Here is an 8,483-nt window from a genome sequence, read left to right on the forward strand (position 1 = left end):
CCAGTCTTCTTCACAAACTAGTCCCCCTAGCCTCATGAATGGACGTAACTACCAGTCTCCCTCACAAACTAGTCCCCCTAGTTTCATGAATGGACGTACCTTCCAGTCTTCTTCACAAACAAGTCCTCCCAGCTTCGTGAATGGACGTAACTACCAGTCTTCTTCACAAACTAGTCCCCCTAGCCTCATGAATGGACGTAACTACCAGTCTTCTTCACAAACTAGTCCTCCCAGCTTCGTGAATGGACGTAACTACCAGTCTTCTTCACAAACTAGTCCCCCTAGCCTCATGAATGGACGTACCTTCCAGTCTCCCTCACAAACTAGTCCTCCCAGCTTCGTGAATGGACGTAACTACCAGTCTTCTTCACAAACTATTATTCCCAGCTTCATGAATGGACGTAAATATCAATCTTTTTCACAAACTAGTCCCCCTAGCCTCATGAATGGACGTAACTACCAGTCTTCTTCACAAACTAGTCCTCCCAGCTTCATGAATGGACGTAAATATCAGTTTCCCTCACAAACTAGTTCCACCAGCTTCGTGGATGGACGTAACTACCAATCTTCCTCACAAACTAGTCCCCCTAGCCTCATGAATGGACGTAACTACCAGTCTCGAAGAGTGGGTTGGCGACCACATTTTCGTACTAGTAGAGTGCTGACTGCTAACTCTGACCATTCTTCTAACGGCTTCATGAATAGAAATTCTTTACAGAATGAACGAAGCATTAGTGGCTTTAAGTACTCACAGACGAACCACTTCAGACCTGACCAAACTACAAGATCGCGTATTGACAGGCCAGAACAAGACGTAACAAATTACAGTCTGTGGGACAACACACCACGAAAATCTAGCCTTCGAACACCATCGTCTCGCTATTTTAAAAGCTCATATTCCTATAACTCGGAGAGAAATATCACTAGTTCTAATATCCCAGATTTAACATTGGCAAGAATTCAAAAGAGAATTGAGATGGCACGACGAAGTAGATATGCCATGCAAAACACAAGATACACTTCTAATGAAGTCCCGAATGATATCCCACAAAGCACCAAATATTCACCAGGTCTTGTTTACCAAGACACTTCAAAAATGAACCAAAATAACAAACACATTAATGTTTATGATGTGAACCAACTGAAACAGTTTAATTCGCCATTTTACTCCAACAACGTTTTCTCAAGGCATCCACAAAATACCCACGTTTCAGAAACAGAGGCTTCTTCACCATGGCAAAGTGAAGTACCACAGCACCAGCAAAGACTAGATGGTCAGCGACAATTTTCTAAGCCATTGTCACCTGAGAGTCTCTATTCGTCACATCAGTTGTTATGGGATGACCAAACTAGAGATCGTTTAAAACAACAAAATGAGGTGACTGAAGAGAGAGAGCAGAATAGTTTTCAGCAACATCAATATGAATATCAATTGAGACCTCAATATCCAGATGAACAAAGTCAAGAAAGTTCAATGTGGCCAGAAACAGGGACACAGAAATCAACATTTCAACAACAAAATGTAAATCAGCTGTCATCCCCTTCATCGTTCAATGGTCCATTCCACTTGCCTTGGGGTGAATTAAACAATAAAAACCAAAATGTATTCAGAAAGCAGTTTCGAGAAACTCCGAGGGAAAACACTAGACATCAACAGCAAAATGGTGAAGAATATATCACTTCTCAAGTTCCTTACACTTCTGATGACACTGTATTGTTACCTTCAAGGGGTGGTATAAATGACCAACGAGAGGAGGCTTTAAGACAACAATATGAACTAGCTGAACAACGAAGAAGACAGCAAGAAGAGGCTCTTCGTCAACAGCAGCAGCAACAGAATGGTGAACAGTTTTCTACCTCACAGTTACCTTACTCTCCAGAAGAGGCCCCATCTCCACAACAACCAGGTCACAAGGGTCAACAGGGAGAAGAGGCTTTAAGACGACAATATGAACTAGCTGAACAGAGAAGAAGACAACAAGAAGAGGCTCTTCGTCAACAGCAGCAACAACAGAAAGGTGAACAGTTTCCTACATCACGTTTACCTTACACTCCAGAAGAGGCCCCATCTCCACAACAGGCAGTTGATAAAGGTCAACAAAGAGAAGATGCTTTAAGACGACAATATGAACTAGCTGAACAGAGAAGAAGACAACAAGAAGAGGCTCTTCGTCAACAGCAGCAGCAACAGAAAGGTGAACAGTTCCCTACATCACGTTTACCTTACACTCCAGAAGAGGCCCCATCTCCACAACAATCAGTTGAACTAAAGGTCAACAGGGAGAAGATGCTTTAAGACGACAATATGAACTAGCTGAACAGAGAAGAAGACAACAAGAAGAGGCTCTTCGTCAACAGCAGCAGCAACAGAAAGGTGAACAGTTCCCTACATCACGTTTACCTTACACTCCAGAAGAGGCCCCATCTCCACAACAGCCATTTGATAAAGGTCAACAGGGAGAAGATGCTTTAAGACGACAATATGAACTAGCTGAACAGAGAAGAAGACAACAAGAAGATGCTCTTCGTCAACAGCAGCAGCAACAGAAAGGCGAACAAAGAGAGGAGGCTTTAAGACGACAATATGAATTAGCTGAACAGAGAAGAAGACAACAAGAAGAGGCTCTTCGTCAACAGCAGCAGCAACAGAAAGGTGAACAGTTCCCTACATCCCAGTTACCTTACTCTCCAGAAGAGGCCTCATCTCCACAACAACCAGTTGATAAAGGCGAACAAAGAGAGGAGGCCTTAAGACGACGATATGATCTAGCTGAACAGAGAAGAAGACAACAAGAAGAGGCTCTTCGTCAACAGCAGCAGCAACAGAAAGGTGAACAGTTCCCTACATCACGTTTACCTTACACTCCAGAAGAGGCCCCATCTCTACAACAACCAGGTGACAAAGGTCAACAGGGAGAAGAGGCTTTAAGACGACAATATGAACTAGGTGAACAGAGAAGAAGACAAAAACAAGAGTCTCGTCGTCAACAGCAGCAACAGAAAGGTGAACAGTTCCCCACATTCCCATCTTTACAACAACCAGGTGATAAAGGTGAACAAAGAGAAGAGGCTTTAAGACGACAATATGAACAAGCTGAACAAAGAGGACAAGAAGAAGATGGACATCAACAAGATGAAGAACTTTTTCAGCATAGCACTTCTTACACACCAAATGATATTCCATCTACTCCCCAGTTGAGTGAAAATGAAGAGGAGGAACGAGAAAAATATTCTTTAACTCAAAGTCCTTCTATTTCAAATGAAGCTTTCTCTACCAATGCAAAGAGAGAGAAACAAGGTAATAGTAGAACGCTTTCATCAAGGGATTCTGATATAGGGGAACAAAATAAACCTGAAGGAATAGAACATTATTTAGGTAGAAAAATGCCAGAGGAGGATAAAGATGAACGTATTGATGATCAATTTACAGATTCGCCTGGAGGCCAGTCTCTCAATGAAAATAATAATAGTAGAAAAGAAAGATTGAAAGGATCTAGAATGATGCGACTGAAAATAGGTAAAATAAACGACAAGTCTTCCCTAGACACTGAGAACAAACCTCGACGTTCCCGAACAGAGGTAAGAGCACCTCAGTCGGCGCACCTAATGAATTCTGCCTTGTATGTAAGGTATTCACCTGCACAAGTTATTCAACGAGTTGATCAGCAAAACGATGTGACCAGTTCGAGACCGACAGTAAGAATGAACAGTCCCTTCCCCGTGACTGGAGCTCAAGAATATGAGTGGTTACAGGGATTGGCTCCTGATCTTCGAGAGAATTACCTCAGAGAAGTGGAACAAGCTCGCTCTAAGGAAGAGTCTGATGTTGATCGTGCTGGAGAATTCCTCAACAGATTCTTTCCTTCGCAAGATGAAGCCTCTTCAGCATTTGAATCTACGACTCAGTTATCTTTCCAACAGACAATGGAACCTGGGCAAGAAGATGGCTCAACTAAACCTCAGATTAGATGTGAGTCCTTTTCTTTTGTTAATAAATGCAATCGTTTAAAACTTATTTCTGGTACTGACAAATCACGAGGCATGGCCTGGTGGTTAGGACAATGATGACGAGGAACCCACTTTGAGACTAATAATGCTTGTAGACGACTTGAATAGGTAATGAAGAAAAACTTTAGTATATGTTTAACATAACAGCAAATGTACAACATTTCGATAAGTACCTGATGATGACAAAACCTTGTCGAAACGTTGTCCATTTGCTGTTATGTTAAACTTATACTAAAGTTTTTCTTCATTACCCATTTAAGCCGTCTCCAACCATTATGAACTCGTAATCTGTGGGTCGCGGGATCAAAATCCGTTCTCGAAAATACTCTCCATTTCAGGCATTATAATGTGACGGATCAATTCCAATATTCGTTAGAAAAAGTTAGATTACGAGTTAACGATGGTGGTGGCTAGATACCATCCTTCTAGTCCACTGTTTCCAAAAATAGGGACAGCTAGCCCTCGAGTAGCTATACGTAAAATTCAACGAAACACACACCAGTTACAAGTGTAAGTTGATAATCTTCTGATAAATACGTTTGATAATCTAGACGTTATTCATGGTTCTCACTAAACACCAGTTACAAGTGTCAGTTGATAATCTTCTGATAAATACGTGTGGTAATCTAGACGTTATTCATGGTACTCACTAAACACCAGTTACAAGTGTCAGTTGACAATCTTCTGACAAATACGTGTGATAACCTAGACGTTATTCATGGTACTCACTAAACACCAGTTACAAGTGTCAGTTGATAATCTTATGATAAATATGTGTGATAATCTAGACGTTATTCATGGTTCTCACTAAACACCAGTTACAAGTGTCAGTTGACAATCTTCTGATAAATACGTGTGATAACCTAGACGTTATTCATGGTACTCACTAAACACCAGTTACAAGTATTAGTTTAAAGCGTTTAATTCTTTAATGATTAAATTTTTAAAATGGTGGCTCTGATTAAAAGAAATAGTTTTCTTACATTAAATAGAATTATATTGTATTTATTAGACAGTGTAGGTTGTAAGATATATATTATATTCATTATGTATGAGATCCTCGTTTGGTGTAATTAACAATACTTGTATTGACATCTTATTTGAATCTTAGTATGTTATTGGATATACAGATATCATTTTAAGAATGGAAATAAAAGTTAGTAATCATAGAATTTTGAACGACTGAGATTTTTATATTTTTATCAGCGGATTCAACCGGAGATGATACCGTAACACCTAATAATAATGGTGGTCTTTACGACCATTCCTGCCTCCAGCGTCAAGTAAGACGGCCGTTTATTCGCCCACCTAACATTTCTCACGGATCCCCCTACAAATACGAACGAGTTTTAGATAAAGACACTTCCAAGTTTTACTTGATTGCACTGTATCGCTGTGAACCAGGCTACACCCTTGCTGAACCAACGATCAATACTTTATTTTGCCAACAGAAGAAGTGGGTTGGAAACACCCCAGTGTGCGTGAAAAAGGGGTTCAAACACCGATAATCTGGAACTTGGTGTAGACAGTTTTGTATCGTTACTGTGAATGAAGAAGAAATAAAATAAATATATTTTAGTGAGTAGAAAGAACGAAGTTAAAAACATTTATAAAGAAATATTTAAATAAAAACGCTTTAAAACGTGGCTATAGACGTAGTTTTTATGAATATTAGTGTTACATGAACATTAGTGTTACATGAATATTAACAAACTTTTCTATATTTTATATGAAATACGTTATAATCTTGAGTTATAAAGGACAACAGTGAAATAAATAAATTGGATGTTATGTTTGAAAATTCAAGAGAACCAATGAAAATCTTTAATATTATATATATATATATACATTTGAAAGGCTTAAATGTAAAGCATGACTTTAAAGTATTTTCTTTGGATTAACTGCGATCAGGGTGATTCGTCTTGTTCTAAAGATTTCCAAAGTTGCTTACTGTTCTTTTTTATATTTGCTGGTCCTCAAAAGAACACTGCCATATCGTATAAATATATATTTTGTGAACATGAGTTATTTTTTGGTTCTACGGTTTATATTTAATTTTAGTCATCAATGAATAACTACTTTCCTCAGTAGAATTGCTAACAATAAACAAATTATAAGGTAGAAAGGTGTTGTTTTCTGTGAAGTAATAAATGCAAATAAAAAAAGAAACAAATACTTTTAGTGTCAATTCTGTTGTGATTCTTTAAGGCTTTACGCGTGTGTGTGTGTGTGTGGAATGTGACATTTAAACACGTTAGTGAAAAAAATTAAAAGCTGACAGGATAATTATTTTAAATTTGTAATTGCCCCTCTTTCATAAATATCATAATATTGTTGCGTATCTGCTTGTTTGATAATTTCCGGTAAAAATTATTTCCGAGTGACTTAGGCGATACAAGTCCTTTCTTAATTAAAACTAGTTTATTCTTTCTCGTTACAAACTTTGTAATACACTTAATTTCCTCAGTCACTTTAAATTTAACTACTTTTATAAACACACGCTATAATTCACACCGATTCAAACACTTTACTTACAGTGCCTACTGCTCGCTTAACTCAATTAACAATTATTTCTCTTCAGTCTATCTCCTGCTTATATACTAAAAAAAAGGACGTCTAGCAAACGCTGGGACATTCGTGAGATTGCCCGCTAAGTCACGATCCTTCTAGAAACTCCAGCGCGCATGCTCCCAGTGTCGCGTGACTTCCGCTGTCGTAACAATACCATAAGTAAAGATATAAAACTAAGACAAATATTTTGTGATTTAAAATATTCAAATATGTTGTTATTATAATATTTATAAACAGATTTCATGGCTATGAAAAGACATTACCGATTAAGATTATTCTGCCTTTAAAATTTCTTCTGGTTTTGTAAGTAACTTTAGGTGAGCACGTGCACACGTTAATATAATGTGGTTTGTTTATGGAAAACGTCTTGCTTATCGGTATAAATGATTCGTATAAATCCGTAGTTTAGGGCGATTAAAAACACCGAATTCATTCCTTTGATGCTATAGAGTTTTTAACCTTACCTTGTGTAGCTTTATTATTAACTTGCGTGATACAACAAAGTCTACAATATTACCAACACAATGTTTAAAAATTAATAAGATATTAAATTTAAATATTTCGGCCTGTCTAAGTGTAAACCGCCACTAAACAACGTGAAAACATTTAATTTTAAACGTTATATTTAAGAAGTTTTATTTAATAGTGAACCGAACACATTCACAATATCTCTATTTAGAAATTAAAATAAATGTTTGACCCAAGATTTTTTTTTACCATATAATCAAACGGATTTATGTGCTTTGTCATACCCCCCTCCCACAAGTTAAGTATTTTTTTAGGATGATTTGTTTGTAAAGATGCGTTGTGTAAGTTTTGATTACTATTTGTTTAGATTGAGACGTCTACTATCACAGAAATCCAAGCGTCAGTGTGAAATTAGTTTAGTGTTTCTGTGTAAAGACACGTTTATCTTCATCTTTTGGAATGTTTCAAACTGTTCTTCTCATCTGGTCAGATTAATTTTTTTTGTCACCTGATATGAGCAGCTGAACTTTCCACGATTACATGCACTGTTTCGTTACGCGTTTTACAAGCTGGCGAAGTATGTTTATAATTATACTTGTCATAAGACATTAGTCTTAGGCCTATTACATTTATTGTTACCATCAAGATTTTAACTATGAATTACAAAAAACAAAACATATTACTAGTGTTAAGCTTCAATTCCTTGTAAGTTCTACATTTAATGGTCCAGAAATAGTGTTTCAGATATTTTCGGAACGTAACATAAGGAACCTTGCAGTCAGTTGGGAAAGACTATTCATACGATTTAATGAAACTTCAATTATGGTAAAGATATTGTTACGACAATGCAGGTCACGTGACGCTCGTATCACGCCACTTCCTTCTCGAACCTTCATGAAATGTCGGGAGACTACTAGATTGTATAAATATATAAGACCGGTCAAGAAGCAACATAAGGTAATGAGTAAGAATATTGTTGAGCACGTGAGAAGTTCGTTGTGAATTATAGCGTTTGTTATAGAGTGACTGTTGAAATTAAGTGTATCGCAAAGTTGTATTTAGAAAGAATAAACCAGTTTTATTTAAGAAAGGACTTGTATCGGTAAAATTATTCGGGAAGAATTTTTACGGAAACTTAACTAATGAACCGAGACGTAACAATATGATAAACTGTTTGATATAGTAAAAATTCAGAATGACTAAAATGGTTGGCATTTATAAATCAACTGGGCAACGTCGTAGTTAACAATATTTTTACTATAATTCCAGCTTAAGATTATAGTTGGCATTTATTAATCAACTGGGCAACACCGTAGTTAACAATATTTTTACTATAATTCCAGCTTAAGATTATAGTTGGCATTTATTAATCAACTGGGCAACGTCGTAGTTAACAATATTTTACTATAATTCCAGCTTAAGATTATAGTTGGCAT

At 37.1% G+C, this 8,483-nt stretch overlaps 1 pseudogene; it reads left to right on the forward strand.

Annotated features, from left to right (window-relative positions):
- The first annotated feature begins 34 nt into the window (after positions 1-34).
- LOC106476593 lies at positions 35-6,130 on the forward strand (annotated as a pseudogene).
- Positions 6,131-8,483: the final 2,353 nt, after the last annotated feature.

The sequence above is a fragment of the Limulus polyphemus genome, unplaced genomic scaffold (genome assembly GCF_000517525.1).
Source record: "Limulus polyphemus unplaced genomic scaffold, Limulus_polyphemus-2.1.2 Scaffold10974, whole genome shotgun sequence".
NCBI classification, from domain to species: Eukaryota; Metazoa; Arthropoda; class Merostomata; order Xiphosura; family Limulidae; genus Limulus; species Limulus polyphemus.